Source organism: Eucyclogobius newberryi, unplaced genomic scaffold (genome assembly GCF_026437365.1).
Source record: "Eucyclogobius newberryi isolate DKJ021-1_F unplaced genomic scaffold, fEucNew1.0.hap1 SCAF_15, whole genome shotgun sequence".
Classification (NCBI taxonomy): domain Eukaryota; kingdom Metazoa; phylum Chordata; class Actinopteri; order Gobiiformes; family Gobiidae; genus Eucyclogobius; species Eucyclogobius newberryi.
Window position 1 is genome coordinate 11,529,197 of NW_027315779.1, and position 25,041 is coordinate 11,554,237.

At 42.7% G+C, this 25,041-nt stretch overlaps 1 protein-coding gene across 1 annotated transcript in view; it reads left to right on the top strand.

The window, feature by feature from the left end:
• jade2 (jade family PHD finger 2) overlaps positions 1–25,041 on the top strand; it is a 218,363-nt gene that overhangs the window by 87,297 nt on the left and 106,025 nt on the right. The window lies entirely within an intron of this gene.

A 25,041-nucleotide genomic window follows, 5' to 3' on the forward strand; every position in this document is an offset into this window, starting at 1 on the left:
CGTGCTGTCTGGATCAAAACTGAATAAATCCATGATAAGTGATTAACTGCTGTCTTTAAAGGGCCTATGACAGGTTTTTCTTTTTACAAATGTTTCTTTTTGACTTTATTTGGTGTCTTTATACCTGTTTTACATATGAATTATAGTTTTACCCCGATTGAGCAGGTATTTGTGGAGAAAATCTGTAGAAAATGACAGGAAATGACATCAAACCAGGGACACTCGTTCCAGTCAAAGTTTATGCAGAATTTACAGTAAGAAACTACTTTTTTGACCCTCTAAACATTAATTGAACAAAATAAAGTTGCTTCATTTATTTTTATTTGTCAAATTAAAAAATGTGACAATAGATGAGTTTTGGTCCGGCTAATTTCCTAGTGTGATGTCATTAATTGCAAACAGTAAGTGACATTATAAACCTAAAAAAAAATGCTATTCTGTGATAACATTTGAATAATGTTTAGCCAAATTCAAAATATATTTATCTTAACTGCATTTTAGTTCAACGTGTCATCCAACTTGTAGGCGGCGCTTTAAGCTTCTTGTGGTTTAAATCCCTCATATTCCTAGATACACATATGACTTTGGTAGAATAATGTGCAAGTCGCCCAGAGACTCGGAGACTGCGGATGCCGAGGATCTTTGGGAGTAAACAAATGATGGATCCTGTGCGTGGATGAGTAGAGCTGCTCGTCTTGGGACGCGGCTACAAAACACACACACAAAAAGTGCTGCACAACTGTAAATATCTCTCTTTCCGCGCAGCCCTCGGTGGATGAGAGGTTTAATCAAGGCTCAGGTTCTAAAACGAGTGGGATTGTACCTCCAAGGATGTACAAATGCCTCTGTTAATGCGGAGGGGAATGTGAAACAAAGCAATTTTATCCACAGAAGTAAAAAAAGGATGAGGCTGTCCACAAAGAAAATGGAAACTTAAATAAATGTCTTGTCTGGAGAATATGTGCTATGCTAGAACTATGCTACCTCAATGGTACTGTACCTTTTCCCAAATCCACACATTTTGGTGATGTGAACTAGAGTCAAGGGGGTAACCTGAACTTGACTTGTTATTATCTGTTAGCATGTTAGCATTGGGTATTGCTGTTGGTAGTGTGTTATTTTGGACTTGTTTTTATTTGTTAGCATGTCAGTGTTGGGTGTTGCTGGTGGTAGTGGGTTGTTTTGGACTTGTTTTTATCTGTTAGCATGTTAGCGTTGCATATTGCTGTTGGTAGTGGCTTGTTTTGGACTTGTTTTTATCTGTTAGCATGTAAGCGTTGCGTATGGAGCAGGTGGTAGTGGGTTGTTTTGGACTTGTTTTTATCTGTTAGCAAGTTAGCATTGGGTATTGCTGTTGGTAGTGGGTTGTTTGGGACTTGTCTCTATCTGTTAGAGTGGGGTGTTGCTGGGTTGTTTTGGACTTGTTTTTATCTGTTAGCATGTTAGCGTTAGGGTATTGCTGTTGGTAGAGGGTTGTTTTGGACTTGTTTTTATCTGTTAGCATGTTAGTGTTGGGTATTGCTGTTGGTAGTGGCTTGTTTGGGACTTGTTTTTTTCTGTTAGAGTGGGGTGTTGCTGGTGGTAGTGGGTTATTTTGGACTTGTTTTTATCTGTTAGCATGTTAGCGTTGCGTATGGAGCAGGTGGTAGTGGGTTGTTTTGGACTTGTTTTTACCTGTAAGCAAGTTAGGATTGGGTATTGCTGTTGGTAGTGGCTTGTTTGGGACTTGTTTTTTTCTGTTAGAGTGGGGTGTTGCTGGTGGTAGTGGGTTATTTTGGACTTGTTTTTATCTGTTAGCAAGTTAGCATTGGGTATTGCTGTTGGTAGTGGCTTGTTTGGGACTTGTTTTTTTCTGTTAGAGTGGGGTGTTGCTGGTGGTAGTGGGTTGTTTGGGACTTGTCTCTCTCTGTGAGAGTGGGGTGTTGCTGGTGGTAGTGGGTTGTTTTGGAAGCGCGGTGGGCTTACTGGAAGTGCCTCAGACTGGGGTGGAATGCAGGAAGAGGGTGGGGGCATGGAGGGCTGCGGTTTGGGGGGAATGTGCGAGCATGGCTCCAGCTCCAAGCTTAGCACCACACACATGTGGAGTGTTGGCAAGTCTTGTTTCTGAAGTTATATTCTCTTTAATTTTCCCTATACATTTCGAAACATGTCTCAGATTAAAATATGTTCTTATCTGAATTGTGAGAAATGTAGGGCTGGGCAATATATCAATGTTTAAAATGTATTTATATAATTTTACGTAAGCTATAATATTTGACCACGTTGTGTTTGCATTTTAGCACGGTGCTGCTGCTTTAAAATAAACCGGCACAAGTAATACATAAATACAACTTTGAAAACATGACATTTAGATTTAGTTGTAATCAGGAACAAGCTACACATTATGGCGCCACCTGCTTGTCTTCATGGTGATAGATGAGTTTAATGCCATAACGGTCAGAAAAGTTACATAATGGACCTTTAATAAATGCATCCTAGTTAAACGGTTAAAGGAATGGGCTCGGTAGTCTTTACTGATTTCCAGATCACGATAATAAAATAGACAATATTCACTTTCAACACAAAATGTATTTATTTATTTATTTGATATGGACATAGCAAGTACATTGGCCAAACCAGATGAATTGTCAATACAAAATACATTATAAATTACCGTGTTTTCCAGACTATAAGTTGCACCTTTTTTCATAGTTTTAGCCAGGGTGGGACTTATACTTATATTTATACCCATATACTTATACTTATACTCCGGAGCAACTTATATGTGATATTATTTGTTATTTTCACACTTGCAACCGCATTTCATACGCCAGTGCAACTTATATATGTGTTTTTCTTCTCGATTATGAATTTTTTGGCTGGTGCGACTTATAGTCCGGAAATACGGTAGTAAAAGTACTACAATAATAACAACAACATTATTTTCACTCACAATTATCATGAGTCCAATGTGTGTATAACGGCATTTTCTCTGTTCCCATGTGGTCTTATGGCCCCGGATAACGCTCAACTCAAGATCATTCTAAAACTGTTCAGGAAAGATACACATTTTGTCAGTTTAATTATTTTCTGCTCAAATTAATATCTAGTTTTAATATCTTTTAGTATCGGTTAGTATCTGCTTTTCCATACTCTTCAAGCACTATGTGTCATGTCCTACAGCATAACCCACCCATAAGTATCTCATATAATTTAACAGCTAGAATATGGTCAAAGTTCATGTAGTTGGCGAGACGTTTACGGGCGGCTGGAAAACGCCTGTGTTTTTATTGGCACGTCTACTGTAGAAATAAACAATATCATTTATCAGAAGAAACATCAAGAATATAGAAGCAATCCCACCAGGGTGATTGGAAATCTCAAGAGGATCTTTTCCCCCCCCCGACATAAACTCTCCCCGCAGATTGAAATATGCCGTTTTAAACTAATGTGAGCTCAAATTCCCTGGAGGCACCCACTCAGCGCAGCGCCTTTTAAAATCCACAAACAGAAAGAAGAAACACCAGAGTTTACAAAGAAAATGCTGTGTTATCCTTTATTCCTCGTGGGAGTACACTAAGAGTCTCTAGTTAAGGCAGATTAATGCACTATTTTATGTAGTTCAGGCCATAAATCGCATTAAAGCAGCACAGAGAAGAGGTCATTAAGTGTCGTGTCATGGTTCACCTTGCTCTGCCCCCTGCTGGATTATTGTGTGTAGAAACATCACGATTTAACGATTATTCGCCATTATCGAGATCAAGCAGTCGCGATCGAGCTCTGACATGTCACTGTTCCTCGGGTTTGTGAGCTGCTTTACGAAAATGGAACTTTCTGAATGACAAAATAAAGGTAACTGTGACCAAAACAGATACATTTCTTCACACATACGGCTATTTTTGGGCTGTATATTTATCAAAAAATCCTTGCTTCTAAAATGGTCACGGTTATAATTTCTTGGTTCTCACGATCATATTGTGACCTGTATAATCACGACTATGGATTAACCAGATAACCTTGACATCCCTAATCACAAATTGTACCTTTGATACCTTGATTTGTGTAAGTTAATGCAGTGATTCATTAACATCTGGTACCAAGTTTTCCCTTTAGAAACGCAGTGGATCTATTGGTTCTAAGTGAAGGCTGTAAAGGACTAAACCAGGTTAAATCAGTTAAGAAAAAGGACAATTAGCATGCAAAACCGGCTTGTGTTAGATTATGGTTGGAGCACCAACACGTGTGGAGTGAATGAAAAATTATCATGAATAATTGAGAGGCCTGTTGTAAAAATAAAAAAGAAAGCTTCTCGATTTAGTTTTAATTGTTCTTTTTTGAGGCAAACCAAAAAGCAAATACGCAGATCGTCGCAAATGAGCGCATAATCGTGCGCCGGTATCCACTAACGTTGCAACAGTCGCCTCGGAGATAAACCATCTTCAGCCTCCGGTGCAAAACCTTGGCAAGGACTTTTTCTGTGTTTATGCTAATTGGAACTAATCCCCACGAATCGCTTTATGCTAACGATTTGCCAAAAGCGCTACACCTTCCCTGACTGCAATCGGCCGCTGGCATCTCAGCGTTACCTCGAGAAACGTTGATTTAGCACAAAAAATTAAATGAAAATGTAGAGGAAAAAGTGTGTGCTGGCAAAACGTCAAATTTTTCTTCTTCTTTTTCTTCATTTTTCATCATTTTCTTCTCCTTTTTCTTCCTCTTTTTTTTTCCTTTTTCCTCATTCTTTTTCTTTTCCTTCTTATTTCTTTTTTCTTCTTATTTCCCTTATATTTCTTTTTTCCTTCTTTTTCTTCTCCTTTTTCTTCTTCTTTTTGTTCTTTTTATGTTCATTCTTTTTCTTCTTATTTCTTCTTATATCACTTATTTTTCTTTCTTTTTTATTTTCTTCTTATTTCTTTCTTCTTCTTATTTCTCTTCTTTTTCTTTTTTCCTTCTTTTTTCTTCTTATTTTCCTTTTCGCCTTCTCTCCTTCTCCTTCTTTTTCCATTGCTTTGTCTGCAACGTTCCGCAGTATAACATTAAACATATCTATCACCATGGAGACGAGCCCACGTGACAGGTCAGATGTTTCACAAGGTTTTGTTGAGTAATAAAACCACCTGTGGCTGAAGGACGGTTTGCTGGATTAATGCCATGCTGTGGTGTATCTCCATGGAGACGAGCGGAAAAGTTACACAGTGCTGCATGAAATGTTGGGGAAGCCTGCTTTTTGTGTGTTTATGCTAACTGGAGCTAATCCCCACGAATCGCTTTATGCTAACGATTTGCCAAAAACGCTACACCTTCCCTGCAATCGGCCGCTGGCATCTCGGCGCCGCGTTACCTCGAGAAACGTTGATTTAGCACAAAAAATGAAATGAAAATGTAGAGGAAAAAGTGTGCGCTGGCAAAACATCACATTGCCGTCGGGGAGCTGGAGGGCGAAGCAGGAGGCGGAGGACTGGGGAGCGCCGCAGGAAGTAGGCCCGTTAAGAGCAGGCCCGCGGCGCGCTTTAGCAAACAAGGATCCGGCGCTGCGCGTGTCCGACTCGCTCGCTCAAGCTGTCCGGGCCGCGCGTTTCAACGGACCACAACTGGGAGCGCCCGGAAACGTGTTGACCTGGACGCCCCCTTGTGTTTGTTCGTCATACCGCGAGTGTCTGTGATGCACGGAGATGCTGCGGTCCAGACCAGGGTCAAGGGTCAAAGTGTCATTTAAGCAAAACCTTCTGCTTTAGCGCAAAAAAATGACAATATTCTATTAAAATGTATAAACTTGTATAAAACGTGGTGAGGAAAAATAAGAATTAACCGCCATTTATGACAACTGAGTATTTTGAAAATAAAATACTGCCCATTGTCGACAACTCTCCCCATTCTCCTCCCTCTCTCCCCATTCTCCCCCACTCCTCCCACTCCTCCCTCTCTCCCCATTCTCCTCCCTCTCTCCCCATTCTCCTCCCTCTCCCCATTCTCCTCTCTCTCCACTCTCCTCCCTCTCCTCTCTCTCTCCCCACTCTCTCTCCCCATTCTCCTCCCTCTCTCCCCATTCTCCTCCCACTCCTCCTTCTCCTCCCACTCCTACCTCTCCTCTCTGCTCTCTCCTCACCCGCCCCTCTCTCTCTCTCTCTCTCTCTCTCTCTCTCTCTCTCTCTCTCTCTCTCTCCATCTAATACATTTTATCTACTGCACGCCCAAAGTCATTTTAAATCTAAAGGTGAGTTTGACTTAAACTGCTCTATGTTTACCTGCGAGCCTGCTTATTGGTCATATTTTTCTTTATTGTGGTCACTCCCGGACACTGGACGTTGCTTCTCCGTCACGTTTACTCGGACGTAGGTGGTTCAGGTCGGGTTTTCCACAGACACGGTTGGTCCTCTGCTCTGGTTTTGGCAGGTTTTCTCTCGGATCCCGCCGTTTTTCCCGATACAAAGATGACACCTGTTTGCAAATATCTGCGGCTCTCCACATGTCGAAGGCTGAACCGTCGTCGTGTGGCTGTAATCTCTGAATGTTTGTTTAATCTGACGCCGTTCTCTGTCGGGGTGCGGCGTGGGAACGAAGGCGCCCGGCCAAAACAAACAACGAGCCTGCGGCCGGCGCCAACTTCTCTGCGTGTTCATATCTCTAATGCGCACAAATATCTCATAGAAGCAGGTTCATTCTCAAACAAAGAACGCTCCAAACTACACAACATTTTCCTGCCGCGTTTTACTCCGTTTGAAGTAACACAGATAAAAATGTAATTACCTCCGCTCTTCGTTCAGGGCTAACTTAAGGTGTTCTTCTATTTTTTTTTCTTCTTCTTCTTCTTTTTTTTTTTTTTCCTTCTTTCCCCCTTTTTCTTCTTAGTTTTCTTATTTTTTATTTCTTCTTCTTTTTTTCCTTATTTTTTGTTATCCCTCTTTTTCTTATTTTTTCTCTTTATTGTTATTCCTCTTCTTTTTTCTTTTTCTTGTTTTTCAAATTTTTCTTCAAATTTTTTCTTTATTTTTTATTTTTTTTCCTTGTCTTTCTTCCTCTTCTTTTTTTAATTTTCATTCTCTTTTTTTCTTATTTTTCTTCTCATTTTTTCCTTCTCATTTTTCTCATTAATCCTCTTTTTCTTTTTCCCTTCTTCTTTACCTTCTTCTCCTTATTTTTCCATTGCTTTGTCAGCAACGTTCCACAGTATAACATTAAACATATCCATCACCATGGAAACGAGCCCACGTGACAGGTCAGATGTTTCGCAAGGTTTTGTTGAGCAATAAAACCACCTGTGGCTGAAGGACAGTTCGCTGGATTAATGCCATGCTGTGGTGTATCTCCATGGAGACGAGCGGAAAAGTTACACAGTGCTGCATGAAATGTTGGGCACGCCTGCTCAAGACACTGCTCTGAAATAGAGATATGAGGGTAGGGTCACATTTTATGAGTCCTTTTGTAACATTGAGCAGGAGCAGGTCAGAATTCAACGGCACAATTCACTGTTTATTGCGCATTTGTTGACCTGGTTCATGGTTCATTTCTCCAGCGTCTTCTCCGTCAGCAGAAATAAACAAACGGAAAATAAGTCTTTCACAACAGCCTCAGAAAGCGGGGTCATCGCTCTACTCCAAATACGTGATTGTTGTCAGTTGAAAGGATCTTTAAGACGGGAGATTAGTCTCGCCGGTTTGTGTTGTCAATCGCTAACAAATAATTATGAGATTTCTTTTGTGGATTTCCATTTTCTTCTTCTTCTTCTTTGGTGTTTTGTGGCTGGATATTCCTTTCAAAAGCAATAATCGTCTGAGATTATGACATGATCAAATTCTAGAACGTGAACGCAAACTATTCGCGCGTCTGAAGTGACGTCACACACTCGTCGCTACTGCCATCTTGAGGATGAAAGACGCATGTTCACTGTGGGCTGTGACAACAAAAACTCTCAAAACAAAGGATTCTTTCTCTTCTGTCACGTCCCCAAAGACACGTTTGTCCAGAACTGTGTGACTGTGGTCTGGAGGGACCAGTGGACTCACAGACATCACTCCAGATTGTTTGTTTCAGGTCGTTAGCAGTTAATGCTAATGCTAGTCTACATATTATTGCGTGGCTATGCTAATACACGTTAGCCTACTTGCAGACATCTGTCCTTATTGGAACTATGCCACCGCAAATGTGTGCTGTGACCAAAGCTTTTTTGTCTGTGGCGACTTCTTCTTTTATTTTGAACAGTCGGTGTACAAATATTTTTGTTTGCTCAAAGCCAAGACTTGAACTCAAAAGCTTTTGGCAGAATGTTGCCATAAACTTGCCAAAACATTAAACCCCTCAAACCAAACAGACACATTACTTTTGACTTTACAGTGTTTTGTAGAAAGCGCAGAACATGGATCTCAAATGTTGTGAAGTCAAAGTAAAAAGTATCCAGATACCTTTCAAATGTATCATAAGTACACGCTTTTACCTGGGTACTTTGTTACTTTCCACCACTGGTTAAATGGCACTTAATAAGTCTGTATTATTTATGTTCTCGGGTTGAAAGAAAATAAATAATTCAAAATCAGACTTTTTCAGAATTGCGCAGAACCACATGGTAATATTGAAAAACACACTCATGTTTTGTGTTGACTTTTTAATGTCGAACGAACAGTGTTTTTTTTCATCAATGTGGCATCAAATTCACTATCAAAATCAAGGTTCAAGACTCCGGGCGACTCTCATGGGGCTCAGAAATGTTGTATAACCATTTTCAACAATAAATACTGTAAATATCTTCTTCATGTTACAGTGAAATGCTATAAGGAAGAGTGTAAAATAATCATCCGCATCTGTTTAGTACAAGAATGAGTCCTGTTTAAGTTGGATTCAAGCATCTCACTGGAGTAATTGGTTCATTGGACAGCGCAGGATGAGGCGTGTGCAAACTGAAGTAAAGAAATGTACAAATACAAGGTCTCGGAGCTTAAAGAAGAGCAGATTGTGGGATTAAACTGTGAGTTCACACACAGATGGAAACGTGTCGAGATTGAGCTTCATCCGAAGACTTTACTTCTTCTGCCGCATTCAAACCCAACATAACGCTTGTCCTCTTAATGTATGGAAAGTTTGTATTCCTCTCGACCTCCGCTTTAAGCTCCTGGATTTGAAGAGTCCGGCTTTAGGTTTGATTTCAGTCCAGCATGTGATTTAAATGTAAGAACTATGCATTGATTTAAAGGCAAAAATGTCAGAAATGTCAAAGAAAAGTCCTGTGATATGATAAACTAGACTTGAAGATGCACTTTTATTTGATTTATGCCAGGTTGTTGTGCACCGCTGCCCCAGATATAAGTTTATGGTGTTCCGCGCACGCTGTAGAATTAACATCAGTTTTACTTAGACGCGTAGACCATTACAAATGCCATGTCATAATGGTCAAAAATCGTACTTGTTGTGAACCATCTTTCTGCTAATACGACGTCCTCTGCATCGTAAACATCGCTTTGACTAATCCAGAATAGTCTTCTACTTGATGCTGTTTATGCTTCGCTCCTGGGACGTCATCTTCCACCAATTTGATCGAGATTAGCTGTCGTACTCGCTGTTGTTCTGCCATTTACCCATGTTATATGCCTGACGGCCTGAGAGTGTTTGGCTGACATACGGGACATTTGCTCATTCATATTCTGACGTCACGCCCGCAGAGCCCTATTGTAATGACCTTTCTGAACCAGCAGGGGCACATCACGCAGCGATTAACCTCAGCGGTATTCAACATGTGTTCAAAATGTTCTCGCTTTTCCTCACACATCCATCGTTTCCGTGGACGCGCGCTTGACCGTCACGATCTGGCGTCCAGCTGCAGTGAAGAACTAAAACGATGGACGTCTTCCCTCTCTCCCTCCTCTCTCTCCCCCTCTCTCCCCCTCTCTCCCCTCTGTTTCTGATGTTTCTCCTCACTCTCCCTCTCCCTCCCCTCTCTCTCTCCCCTCTCTCTCCCCTCTGTTTCTGATGTTTCTCCTCACTCTCCCTCTCTCTCCCTCTCTCTTCCCCCTCTTTCTCCCCTCTCCTCTCTCCCCCCTCTCAATCTTCTCTCTCTCCCCCTCTCTCTCCTTTCTCCCCTCTCTCCCTCCTCTCTTCCCTCTGTTTCTGATGTTTCTCCTCACTCTCCCTCTCTCTCCCCCCTATTTTTCCCCTCTTCTCTCTCCCCCCTCTCAGTCTTCTTTCTCTCCCCTCTCTCTCTCCTCTCTCCCCCCTCTTTCTCCTCTCTCCCCTCTCTCCCCCTCTCAGTCTTCACTCTCTCCCACCTCTTTCTCCACTCTCCTCTCTCCCCCCTCTCAGTCTTCTCTCTCTCCCCCTCTCTCCCCTCTCTCCCTCCTCTCTCCCCTCTGTTTCTGATGTTTCTCCTCACTCTCCCTCTCTCTCCCCCTCTCTCCCTCCTCTCTCCCTTCTTTCTCCCCTCTTCTCTCTCCCCCTCTCAGTCTTCTCTCTCTCCCCCTCTCTCCCCTCTCTTCCTCCTTTCTCCCCTCTGTCTCTGATGTTTCTCCTCACTTTCCCTCTCTCTCCCCCCTCTCTCTCCCCTCTCTCTCCCCTCTCTCCCCACTCTCCCCTCTCTCCCCTCTGTTTCTGATGTTCCTCCTCACTCTCCCTCTTCCTCTCCTCTCTCCCCCTCTCAGTATTCTCTCTCTCCCCCTCTCTCCCCTCTCTCCCTCCTCTCTCCCCTGTTTCTGATGTTTCTCCTCACTCCCTCTCTCTCTCCCCGTCTCCCTCTCTCGCCCCTCTCTCCCTCCTCTCTCCCCTCTGTTTCTGATGTTCCTCCTCACTCTCCTTCTTCCTCTCCTCTCTCCCCCTCTCAGTCTTCTCTCTCTCCCCCTCTCTCCCCTCTCTCTCCTCTCTCCATTCTCTCCCTCCTCTCTCCCCTCTGTTTCTGATGTTCCTCCTCACTCTCCCTCTTCCTCTCCTCTCTCCCCCCTCTCAGTCTTCTCTCTCTCCCCCTCTCTCCCCTCTCTCCCTCCTCTCTCCCCTCTGTTTCGGATGTTCCTCCTCACTCTCCCTCTTCCTCTCCTCTCTCCCCCCTCTCAGTCTTCTCTCTCTCCCCCCTCTCAGCACTCGTTGTGTAATCCTTATATAAAGGCGCATTAGTGCTTCCTGCTAAAAGAACATGAGGTTTTGGGTGATTCGCCTCGGTGACTTTTCCCTCACACAAACAAAACACCAAACGGCCTGTTTTTCCCTCAGGGCTCCATCGTTTTTGAAAAATCATGTTTTACTTTATGACAAATAATGGGGCTGAAATCTGAACTGTTCAGCTAATACTTTCAGAACATGTTTGTAATAGTCTAAACTGCAGTGCACTGAAATGAACGTTCTATCAAAGTAAGTAAGTAGTAAGTTGAGTAGTAAGTAAGTAGTGAGTTGAGTAGTTAGTAAGTAGTGAGTTGAGTAGTGAGTTGAGTAGTAAGTAGTGAGTTGAGTAGTAAGTAGTGAGTTGAGTAGTAAGTAGTGAGTTGAGTAGTAAGTAAGTAGTGAGTTGAGTCGTAAGTAAGTAGTGAGTTGAGTAGTAAGTAAGTAGTGAGTTGAGTAGTGAGTTGAGTAGTGAGTAAGTAGTGAGTTGAGTAGTTAGTAAGTAGTGAGTTGAGTAGTAAGTAGTGAGTTGAGTAGTAAGTAGTGAGTTGAGTAGTAAGTAGTGAGTTGAGTAGTAAGTAGTGAGTTGAGTAGTAAGTAGTGAGTTGAGTAGTAAGTAAGTAATGAGTTGAGTAGTAAGTAAGTAGTGAGTTGAGTAGTGAGTTGAGTAGTAAGTAGTGAGTTGAGTAGTAAGTAGTGAGTTGAGTAGTGAGTTGAGTAGTAAGTAGTGAGTTGAGTAGTAAGTAAGTAGTGAGTTGAGTAGTAAGTAAGTAGTGAGTTGAGTAGTAAGTAAGTAGTGAGTTGAGTAGTAAGTTTAGAGCATGTGATGAATCAAATTTAAATTATTGAGCGTCATAGTGGCCCCATCCAGTGGTTGTAAATAAAACGCTGCCGTCCATTAGCCTGTAGCATTCCTGGAGCTAGCTAGCGCTGATGCCTTTTCGACGGTGGCTGCCCACAAGTCCGAAGGTTTACTAGTCCAAAACTGTGAGCCCTCCTCACTGCTCGTGCGGCAGTTAGGGACCGTCTCTAAAGTACGTAAAGTGTTTATTTAAAAATGTATTATCAAGAAAAAAAAATCTTTAAAAATCTACAAAGGGTTACATTTATTAACCCAAAAGGACTATGGCACCTAAGATTAGCTACTTGGATTCATGCTCAATGTCGTTGTTTTTTTTAATATAAATATGTTTGATATTTTTTAGGATAAAATAAACACTTGTGGAATCGTAATTTAGAGACGATCCCTAACTGGTGCACCAAGTGGCCTTTCACCGCACCGTGCTAGCGAACCTTTGGACTAGCGAACCTTCAGACTAGCGAACCTTCGGACCAGCGAACCTTCGGACCAGCGAACCTTTGGACTAGCGAACCTTCGGACCAGCGAACCTTCGGACCAGCGAACCTTCGGACTAGCGAACCTTCGGACTCGAGGGGGTAACCCTTTTCAACAGGAGAGTTAGCATTAGCATCACAAACACCCCTGGACCGCAAATTTAGTAAACAGCAGAAGTGTAGAAGTGTTTTTTGTGTTACTGTTAGTGATACACGCCGAAATGAGCCTACACGCTAACGGCTGCATAATAAATGTATTACGGACACTAATGCGCTTACAACTAAGCGAAAACTGTTGTATGTTTTATTTCACCAAGCGCCACAAATCCCACAGTAATTAGTCGACTTCAGAAACTAGAGGAAGTGATGAACGTATAAACGGCAATCACGTGTCTTCTTTGCTGGCCCGTGAATGTGGTCGAATGTTCAGGTAGGTAAGAGGCTGCGTGCGCTGCCGTTCTACTTCTATGAATTCCGGCATAACTTTAGATTTAAAAACAGTTTATTACGTGGTCTTTAACTTTAACTGATGATTAATCTACCGAACCCTTCTACTCGTGATAATGTTTTTTAACTCTGCTCTGGTGTTTCTCTCGTGTGTTCCAGCCGGCGTCAGTCGCCAAAACAGCCCGGGCTTTTCCTTGTTTGTGAGGTTTGAATGCTAATGCTAATGCTAATGCTAATGCTAACGCTAACTCTCTTATCTTGTCTCTTATCTTGTGGATGAACTTTCCTTCTCAATTAAAAATTGACAATATGTAAAATAAAATAATTAAACATATATATTTACTTTGTATTGTAATCATAAAACCTCAGCGCTGATTTTGCTGAGGTTTGTTGAGTTTGTTGAGTTTGTATAATTTTTTTCAATTCATGAGCTTCAGCTTCCTGTTATATGCGATGTTTTGAGTTCGATTCTCCTTTAAAATTGTTAATCGCATTGGCAACAATCCTTATTTTTCTTTACTACTACTATTATTATTATTATTAATTATTCGGATGCTAATCAGGTCCTCGGGGAAGAGAAAGAGAGTGAGCCAGGGACAAAAGGGAGACTAATAGCCCATCAGAGGACTGATAGTAAACAAGAGGCTAGTTTGATAGAAAACAAAGAGGTGTAGTTTCGGTTGAAACAAACAACTTTTTCATCAGGAGGGCAAGCCCCGTGGGATAGGAAAAATATCTGAGTTCCCGGTCTAAATTCACAGATTGAGAATTACTTTTGGAGCCAAAACGAGTCCTGATGACTACAGCTGAATCTTTTTCTACTATTATTATTATTAATATTTATAGATATATTATAGATTTAGAACTTAGAAATAACAAAAACAACCAAACTAAAAACTTGCATGATAATAATAATAATAATGATAATAATAAACACACAAAAAACTGAATCAAAAAAGCAGGACCAGGAAGAACATAAGGTAAGGATATAAATCAAATTGAAATAAATCAGATTAAAATTTGTAAATAAGAGAGGAGAGGTATAAAAAACAGAAATAAATAAAAGAAGAAACATTAGAGTGTATAAAGTCCAAAATGATTGTCCCATCTTGTCCATTGGTATTGTTAAGAAGTTATGATATTAGTTAAGTCCTTAATCGTCGGAGCATTTTGACTCGTCCAGTTTGTGACGACAGTCCTCATTTTTCATCATTCTGAATCGAACGAATGTTACGACTTTAATTTTACTGATTTGGATATGGATACACTCTCAAACGCCCTGCACTTTGTCCACGTGTTGCCGTCCTTCCTCAGTTCCACGTCCGATTCCTGCTGCAAACCGAGCGCGGTGAGTCATTCTTATTACAGTGACGGGGAAATGACGCACCCTCGTCGCTCTTTTGTGCCTCGTCATTGAGTTCATTTATGATCGGACGCGTGAGTCACTTCCGCCATTGTGTTGGTTTTTAATGTAAGTTGAATGACAGGTTCACCGAGCGCTCTCCGGGCGACCAGAGAAACTGTTGTCCCGGAGTTAACACTGAGCTGGAGGACGGGACGTGATGTTTTGACCTGGTTTATCGTAAATGATTTGCTCCGGATTTTAAAGGGCAGAACAAACGGCACAAGCCGTCCAGAACAGAGCGTGAATATTGTTTGAAATTGTGGTTAAAAGTCTACTTGCACGGCGCTGATGACGGTTTGGTGTCAGGAAAGTCTCAGAACCTTATGCTGCTCTGTTAGAGACAAAGGGAAGATGTTTCTATTGGTAACGGGGCGGGATCAAGATAAGCCTTGAAAAGAACATGACCAGCGAGAGTAAATACAAACTTAACAGAGAATAAATAAAGAGGATGTCCAAATAAAATAAAATACATTCATTCATTGTATTTATTCATACAGGTAAAACCCCAATGAGAAGTTTTCTTTTTCACCCTTTTTCACCCTTGTTTATTTTGTGTTGTGTTAACACACAAAATAAACCCGGTTCCCGGTCTTGATTCGCAGATTGAGAATGACTCTTGGATGAGAGTCGAAACGTTTTGTTTTTGCAATGAGTCCAGATGAACTAAATCTTTTTCTACAACACAAAATAAAAAAACAAACAAACACAGGATACTAAAACACATATAAAATATTTAATCAAATTAACCTATACATAAAAACACATTTTCACATACACTGTGAGGTAAAATGTCATCCTTGACCAGTTCTTTAAAATCCTTAAAATGCATAAATTGATTTAATCTAAAAAGTCAGTCTTGTTGTTGTTGTTCCACAGGAGCAAAGTTGTTCCTGTCTCGGTGTTGACACAATGGGATTGTAAATGTCCTGAGACTTTAAGCGCTGAATACGTGAACTGATGTGCAATAAACATGATAAATAATCAGGCAAAATGCCAACTAGAGCTGACCTTTAGAGCTGGACCTTAGAGCTGACCCTTAGAGCTGACCCTTAGAGCTGGACCTTAGAGCTGACCCTTAGAGCTGACCCTTAGAGCTGGACCTTAGAGCTGACCCTTAGAGCTGACCCTTAGAGCTGGACCTTAGAGCTGACCCTTAGAGCTGACCCTTAGAGCTGGACCCTTAGAGCTGGACCTTAGAGCTGGACCTTAGAGCTGACCCTTAGAGCTGACCCTTAGAGCTGACCCTTAGAGCTGACCCTTAGAGCTGAACCTTAGAGCTGACCCTTAGAGCTGGACCTTAGAGCTGGACCTTAGAGCTGACCTTTAGAGCTGGACCTTAGAGCTGACCCTTAGAGCTGACCCTTAGAGCTGGACCTTAGAGCTGGACCTTAGAGCTGACCTTTAGAGCTGGACCTTAGAGCTGACCCTTAGAGCTGACCCTTAGAGCTGGACCTTAGAGCTGAACCTTAGAGCTGGACCTTAGAGCTGACCCTTAGAGCTGACCCTTAGAGCTGACCCTTAGAGCTGACCCTTAGAGCTGGACCTTAGAGCTGACCCTTAGAGCTGACCCTTAGAGCTGACCCTTAGAGCTGAACCTTAGAGCTGGACCTACACGTTTTATTTCTAAAGAAGTTTTTCATCGATCTAGATGCCCAAGTATTTGTAATAGAGTACTTGTAATAGAGTATTATAATAAATCTTATTACCATCAAGCGTACGAATAGATATATTTGAGTCTTTTGGAGAACAGCAGACATTTTGTTTTATTTGAATTCATTAATCATTTTAGATTAACACAGTTTTGACGGAGTGAAAATCCTCTTGAATATTCTGAATGACTTGTGCAGCAGGAGGCGCTCTAGCATACGAGTGGATGCTACTGTGTTTTAGATTAAGCCCAATTGAGTTTATATAAATTATAAATAACAGGGGTCCAAGGACAGAGCCTTGAGGAAAACCCTTATTAAGGTAAATACAATTCAGATTGAAAGCCATCTGCAAAAACTTAAGGCAAACAAACGTCAAATTGTCAAATTTGTCCATTTTCCGTACGTCAGTTATAATGTCGGTCCAGTTCTTGATCGTTGGAGCAGTTTGTGTCGTCCATTTCTTTTGTGACGGCCTTTTTGCCTCCTGCCCTAAGCTCCAGAGGTATCCATTCACTGTGTCCGTGGCAGGAGTTTTGACGTCAGGCCGATGGATGGACCTTAGAGCTGAACCTTAGACGCTGCAGATGGAAGTGGCTCAGCTGGACCGTTGAAGTGTGGCTCCATAGTTACTCCAATTGGGACTGGAGAAAAAAAAAAAACACATTGTGCACCTTTTTTACAAACAACGTCCGCCTCTGTTCCTCTGGCGCGTTTGTGTGTGCGAGTGAATCTTTCTTGTGCGTTTGTGTGCGCCAGCGAACGGGAGAGGAGGAAAAAAAGAGGGGATCACGGCGTTCAAAAGGACTGGAGGGTTTCTCAGCCTCAGTGACAGCGCGGTATGTGAAGAATGAGACTCGGACACGACGCACGCGGTGGCTCACTCCACCGTCGGAATGTCGGGGGGGAAATGTCTGGAATCCCCATCTCAAAGCGCTGGGGGCGGAGCAGATGTGTCGCTGCTGCTTCTGGAGCGCTTTTAGTCAAGTTTTTATCCCCGAAACTGAGATGGTACGACTTGTTTTTTTCTTCTTCAGAGGGACGTGGTTCGAATCCCGCTCGGACCAGGGCCAATATTTATATGCGTGGCACATTTTCACCAACACAAGCGCGCCAAACATCATGAATACTGTATTTTGTGAGAAGAAAAAAACAAGTGTGAAAATAACAAATAATATCACATATAAGTCGCTCCGGAGTATAAGTATATAAGTATAAATATAGCCGCAAGCGGCAATGATCGGCCCTCGCCACGCCGCCGCCACGCCGCAAGAGGAGGGGGCGCTAACGCGCCCCAATTGTCCTTTTATTACGCCTACTGCTGAATCTGTGACGCTGTCACATCTTCTCCCCTTTGTTTTACCATCAAAAAGCAATTTTATTTTGAATTCTTGGCAAAATGTGCGGCTTCGCCGCACAGACACCGTGACTCTTTGAATAAAAATGTGGATAACTTTTGATGGTCCACCCCTGAAGATGAGTCTCACCAAATTTCAGGTTAATAGGGCTGACGCCCTAAGAGGAGTTTGTGAAAGTCTAAAGTGTAAACATGTTCTGGCGATTTCCCCATTGGAATAACATGGGAGGTTTTGGTCATCGTTACGGCAAAGCCATAACAATTATGACATGGGTCTCATTGACTTTTTTGATGGGGATGCCAAAATTGAGTTGTGTGTCAAATTTCATATAATTTCGCAAAACTAAATATTTAACCTCCATATAAAATCTGTAGGGGGCGCTGTGGTGCCAAATTAATTTATTTCACTTCAAGTAGGTTTAGGGCAAAGAGTTTAACAACTTATTCTAATTTGACGCAATTCGGACTTTATCTGCGCAAACGGCAGAAATTTTAAATATGGGAGATTTCTGAAATTTTAGTTACAGTTTGCGGCTTCGCCGCACAGAGACCGTGAGAGGTATCAATGTAATTTGGATAACTTTTGATGTCCCACTCCTCAGTAGCATTTTCACCAAATTTCAGCTTTTTAGGGCCAACGCCCTGGGAGGAGTTCGTAAAAGTACGACGTTTGGAAAAACTCCGAAGTCATGTTTAGCCATTTTTGAAGCAATATGGCCGACATTTGGTTCGGGGGACGGCGTTGCCGTAATAATATTTTTTACTTCTCTTGTCACCATCTACCTCTGCGCCAAATTTGACGACCGCTTCGCGGTCGTCATCCCAATGTAAAGTGCTCGTTTAGTGCGAACTTTTGCACGGGCTTCGCCCGTTTACAACGGTAATGTTCCATTTTCCTACAACTAATTAGTATGCACGGGGCGTGCATGAGTGGAGGAGTGCGTTAGTGAGTGTTTGGAAGTGGGCGAGCGCTTCGCGCTCGATTTCGTGCGCACTACGTGCGCACTTTCGCAGCCGTGCTTCGCACGGCCTTACGAGATTAATAGGCCTCTCGCCAGCTTGTGGCGCTCGGGCCTAAATATAAGTATAAGTCGCACCCCGGGCAAAACTATGAAAAAAGGTGCGACTTATAGTTTGGAAAATACGGTAACCAAAAGTACGTAAGATGGCAGAAAATGGCATGCAATATAAAAATAAAATCCATAAAGGGTTTTTAATATAAAAATGAGTAAAAGTTAGTCTAAAATGAGACTAGCAATAATATTGTGAAAGTTGTTTTGCAATAGTAAGTTTATAGCTTATTGTGATAAACGCTACAAAACGAGCTGATCAAAAATGACAGATGAATAAAAAGTTTTGCTGTAAACTGAGGTTATTATTAAGTGATTTTCTTGCTCTTCTGCGATGACTTGTTTGTCTGACAATTAAACCGCAATTAATACGTTAGAGCTGGGCGATGGTGACAAAAACGAAAAGCTCAGTCTCAACCTTTTGGGGTGTGAGAATGTTGGAAATAAAGCGTCTAATATTTTCTCACGTAAACAAGACCTAAACCGCAAAATCTTTGCTACTACTCAAAAAGTTGCTGTGGGAGCTCGACAGTGCGTGAAAACGCCACGGCTGGAGGAACTCTGAAGGTTTCAAGTCGAGGATTTAAATAAAGAAATGACTTGATGCGGCTTAAGCAAGAAAAGGAAACTGTTGTTCAGCACCTGCTCTTAAAGGGTCCGTCCTCTGAACAGCTCCGGCGGCTCACGGACGAGGAGCGAAGACAACATTAAAGTGCCTATGACAGCTTTTTGCACATCCCCGTGCTCCGGGAGTACGGTGTCCGGGGCCCTTTGCTCAGGGCTGTCCGGTCCCTGTATGACCGGAGCAGGAGCTGTGTTCGCATTGCCGGCAGTAAGTCAGACCTGTTCCCAGTGCATGTTGGACTCCGTCTGGGCTGCCCTTTGTCACCGGTTCTGTTCATAATTTTTATGGACAGAATTTCTAGGCGCAGTCAGGGGTCGGAGGGTGTCCGGTTTGGGGACCACAGGATTCCATCTCGGACGATGTTGTCCTGATGGCTCCATCAAACCCGGACCTGCAACATGCACTGGGACGGTTTGCAGCCGAGTGTGAAGCGGCTGGGATGAGAATCAGCACCTCCAAATCCGAGGCCATGGTTCTCGACCGGAAAAAGGTGGCTTGCCCTCTCCAGGTGGGTGGGGTGTCCTTGCCCCAAGTGGAGGAGTTCAAGTATCTCGGGGTCTTGTTCACGAGTGAGGGAAGGATGGAGCGTGAGATCGACAGGCGGATCGGTGCAGCGGCTGCAGTGATGCAGTCGCTGCATCGGACTGTTGTGGTGAAGGAGGAGCTGAGTCGAAAAGCAAAGCTCTCGATTTACCGTTCCTACCCTCACCTATGGTCATGAGCTTTGGGTAGTGACCCAAAGAACAAGATCGCGGATACAAGCGGTCGAAATGAGTTTCCTCCGCCGTGTGGCTGGGCGCTCCCTTAGAGATAAGGTGAGGAGCTCGGCCACACGGGGGGAGCTCGGAGTAGAGCCGCTGCTCCTCCACGTCGAGAGGAGCAGCTGAGGTGGCTCGGGCATCTGTTCCGGATGCCTCCTGGGCGCCTCGCTGGGGAGGTGTTTCAGGCATGTCCCACCGGGAAGAGGCCCCTGGGAAGACCCAGGACACGCTGGAGGGACTATGTCTCTCGGCTGGCCTGGGAACGCCTCGGGATCCCCCCGGAGGAGTTGGAGGAAGTGTCTGGGGAGAAGGAAGTCTGGGAGTCCCTGCTCAGACTGCTGCCCCCGCGACCCGGCCCCGGATAAAGCGGCAGAAAATGGATGGATGGATGACAGCTTTTTAGGATTTTCTAATTTTAACTTTATTTATACCTGTCATTCGTATAAATAATAGTTTTACATCGATCGAGCAGGTATTTGTGGAGAGAATTCGAAAAATCTGTAGAAAAATGTGACATCACACTAGGGAGCTCATTCCATTCAAATCTTATGCAGAATTTGCACAAAATAAACTACTTTTTTGACCCTCTAAACATGAATTCAACAAAATACAATCGTTATATATATTTTTATATGTCAAATGAAAAAAAAAAAATCATTAGATGAGTTTTGTCCCGGTGTTTGCTGGGTATTTCCTAGTGTGATGTCATCAATTACAAACAGGAAGTGAAATTATACACCTAAAAAGTATAACATTTGTAAAAAAAAAATTGAACTAAAATGCAGTTAAGATAAATATATTTTTGAATTTTGCACAAAGAGTCGCTCGACCTGTAGGGGGCAGTTTAAGACGCTGTGGTGCAAAGTGTTAGTTGCTAATGAAGTCTTATAGTTCGGGTTCTGCACCTGAACGTTTTGTTTTATTCCGGCTAAGAATAAATCAAAAGGAGAAATAGATAAAAGCAAATATCTATAAAAGTCCCATTTCTTCCAGTCAAATGATTCTTTCAACATATCAACACTTTTAATTTGATTTTCTTTTACAATCTGGTGAACTAATGGATAGCACTTCGGTCCAATTACCGCTGTTGCAAAGCGCTGTTCACATAAAGTTTGGTCTGATTTGAATTTTTGAGATGTGCCTGGATAAAAGGTGCAATAACTTTATTACTTTATTTTCCCTATTTTCATCCTTCAGCTCAGACTTGTTTTAATCGTGAGTAAACGGCATGCCGCCGCGTACATCATTAGACACAAGGCTTCACTCATCGCGCTTCGTCTGCAGGTGGAGCCGCGCGCTTAATTAGCTGCAAGTCGTTAGCATTATCCCGCGACAGCTTTTGGGGCAATTAGCGAGTTACTAAATGACAAAAATGGAACAGAATCCTCGTTAAAGGTGGAAAAGATGCAAAATAAAACTGGCGTCAGAGCACACTTTTCAGACGTTCATCACGACACGTTGCATTTTCTCTCTCTCTCTGCGTTGCCTGACATGAGCCGGAGTCGTTTTGAAAAGACGTGGGCCGATTCAGACACTGGAGCTGTCAGTCCGGCCCACTTACGCAAACACTCACTTATTGCTTTGCCTGGAATGTTCCGCAGTGGCATTAAACGCATCCATCTTGCCTTAATTCAACTACAGCTGTTTTTATTTGCGAAACAACAACAACTCCAAGCGTTCTTGTTCTGAGCTAGATTTGGAATTTGTCCCGGTTGGGTCAATGCTGTCTCCATGGTGATAACACGATTAAGGCTGTACTGTGGAACATTTCAGGCAAAGCAATTACTGACTTCATTCCAACTTAATATGTCTAATACCTTTTTTATGCAGGCTCTTTGTTTGGAGGTTTTTTGTTTTTTACTTTTTACTATTATGAACAGTTTTTATGTTCACTGGCAACAAAGCTTTTTCTGATTCAGTTCTCGAATGAGTGCAATAAAGACAAACCCTGGCAGTGTTTGTGAAAGCCTGCGTGCTATTGGCTGGTGCTGTTCCATACGTTAGCTCAGTAGCGTGCGGTGACTTTTATGGACGGGCAAGAAGACTTGGGGTGTTTGTCTATATTTGTGGATAACATTTGAAAGTGGAAAAAAAGAGAAAAAAAATTAAATAGTCGGTGCTAGAACCTTGGTCTTTAGCGTCAAGGTCAAACGCCTCTCCGACTGAGCTAAACTACATTACCTGCTCAAACTGCTGGACGGGTTGAATTCATTACACAAACCAGCACCATACGTTTTAAAATAATGCCTGTATTTCTAACTAACGTCTAATCTTTACAAATGTGAGCTACGAACAAAGACTTGTCTCTAAAAGATAGGTTTTCCAGTCTGTTTGTTGAGACTTGGCGCAGCAGAAGTGAGGGGAAAATGGGCTCGTTTGGATATATTTCAGAACACTTTAGATATCGTTGCGACGCACTGTAATTGTAGATTTGACTGGTCAATCACTGCTTGCATTGACTGCCCTGACCGCGCGCCGCTGCGTTAGCTTAATGCATTATCAACGGGAGAGTTAGCGTTAGCCTCAAAACGTCACAAAACGCCACCAACTATGAAAAACCAGGACTGTACGGATAATCCCAAGACTAGTAATCGTTAGTTGAAACCCTAGGAGCTTTTTATTTTATTATTTTTATTGGTAGATCCAGGGATGGAACAACATTAACATTGATTATCGCGATGAAAAATGTAGACAATAATATATTTTGTTTAATTGTGATAATCCAGCAAAGGTAATATTGCCATTTTATCACCAGAATGTGCAGAAAAAAGATACTGCTGTTTTGACGTACTCTACAATAGTTAAAGTTACCAAATGTGATTTCAAATTCCCTGCGCACACATTTATTTCGCCGTCACCGTCCTCGTCCCTATTTCTCGCCGCGCTGGAATAATTGCTGCAAAGTTTCGTCCTAAAAATAGCCTTGGGTGTTTTCATCCGTTCCTCCGTCCCTTGCTCCTCGACAGACGGCGGCTTTGATCCAAGACACTCCATGAAATATTTATCGGACACGAAAGGCATACAGGGCAGCGCTGTTAAAACAACCCGGCGCACACACGGCCTCGGGCCCCGGGGAAACGTGCGCGTGCTCGGGCGTAGTGCGCGGGACGAGCCTCCGGGGGGAGCGTCTGGCCGGGTGGAGACTGTAACCTACACGTGCCGCTCGGTGTGACCGCGATGGTCATGTGAGAACGCACGGGGCGGCGAGTGAAAGGACAGCACTCGGTTGACAAAGCTGCTGCACTGTAAACAGGATTATAAATAACTTAGACGTGCACAATGCCACTTCGATGGTGGGGGGGCTGCCGCCTGCTCGTCTCCATGGAGATGTCAGTGCGTTCCAGGCGTCCTAGGGAGGTCGGGTTTTCGAAGTTGCGACTAGCGAATTCACACTGGAACCGCCTCACGTCTCGGAAACATGGAGCCACATTTCAGACGCAGAGTTAAGAGTTTACGGGAGTTTGAAAATCCAACATGGCTGCGACCTGCGTTTGGAGAAAGTTTGACTATTAAAATATTGGTAGCACTGTCCAAATGTCAAAGGTCTAACACAGACCTTAACCAGATCTAAACCAGGTTAAAACCAGAAATAGACCAGGACCAAACTAGATCTAAACTAGGACTTGACCAGGGTTGAATCACAACTAAACAGGGACTAAACCAGCACCAAACAGTACCAAACCAGAATTAAACTAAATCTAAACTAGGACTGAACCAGGACTTGATCAGTGCTAAAACTGGACTAAACAGGGACTAAACCAGGACTAAACTAGGTCTAAACTGCACTATATCTAAACTAAGATAAAAACCAGGTTCAAACCAGGACTAAACAGGACTAAACCTGGACTAAAATTTGACTGAATCTAGACTAAATCTAGACTAAACCTGGACTAAACCTGGACTAAATCTAGACTAAATCTAGACTAAACCTAGACTAAACCTAGACTAAACCTAGACTAAACTTAGACTAAACCTAAACTAAACCTAGACTAAACCTAGACTAAATCTAGACAAACAGGACTAAACCTGGACTAAGCTTTATTTATCCCTTCTTCACAGCCCTGTCATCACTGTACGTTTCTCTCTATGTTTCGTGAATATTCCGGTTTGCTTTGCCGTGATTGCGTGCTCTCGTCCGTGTGCTCTCTTGAATCCGGCGCCAGAGTCTCTCAAAGGCCACTGGACACTCGCTTTGGTCAATAATTATTTAGCTCCGTGTGTTTGTGCCGAGCGTCTGTCAATAAACGCAGAATGCCTTCTTCGAATATCAATTAAGAACAGATGGGTTTAAAAATCGAGGACTTCAGACGTTGCTTCATGGGTTTTTACACTGCAAATACCTTGTACTTTTAAAGTCTGTGGAACTGCAAGAACCCTGTGACTAAACCTGAAGTAAACCCGAAGTGAACCTGAAGTAAACCTGAAGTGATCCTTAAGTAAACCTGAAGTGAACCTGAAGTAAACCTGAAGTGAACCTTAAGTAAACCTGAAGTAAATCTGAAGTGAACCCGAAGTGAACCTGAAGTAAACCTGAAGTAAACCTGAAGTGAACCCGAAGTGAACCCGAAGTGAACCCGAAGTGAACCTGAAGTGAACACGAAGTAAACCCGAAGTAAACCTGAAGTGAACCCGAAGTGAACCCGAAGTGAACCCGAAGTGAACCCGAAGTGAACACGAAGTAAACACGAAGTGAACCTGAAGTGAACACGAAGTAAACACGAAGTGAACCTGAAGTAAACATGAAGTAAACCTGAAGTAAACCTGAAGTGAACCCGAAGTGAACCCGAAGTGAACCCGAAGTGAACCTGAAGTGAACACGAAGTAAACACGAAGTAAACCCGAAGTGAATCCGAAGTGAACCCGAAGTGAACCCGAAGTGAACCCGAAGTGAACCCGAAGTAAGTGAACCCGAAGTGAACCCGAAGTGAACCTGAAGTGAACCCGAAGTGAACCCGAAGTGAACCCGAAGTAAGTGAACCCGAAGTGAACCCGAAGTGAACCTGAAGTGAACACGAAGTGAACCCGAAGTGAACCCGAAGTGAACCTGAAGTAAACGGTTAATTTAGTAAACAGTAAAAATTGACAAAGAGAGGTTTTCTGTCTTTAAATGTTGTTCGGTGACAAAGAAATCCAAAAGTGTTCCGCGCCGCACTGCGTTTTGTTTCTTTGATTACTTTAAACACTTGATAAAGATTACCCACAATGCCAGAGCATGATTTTATTCCATCGTGTTTGTCTCAGTGTTTATGAATGTGTTAATGTATTTAATGTTTTATTTAATGCTTTATTGACATTTTAGCTTGATATTCTGTGTTTGTTCTCATAAAGAGTTTCTCCCATTTATGG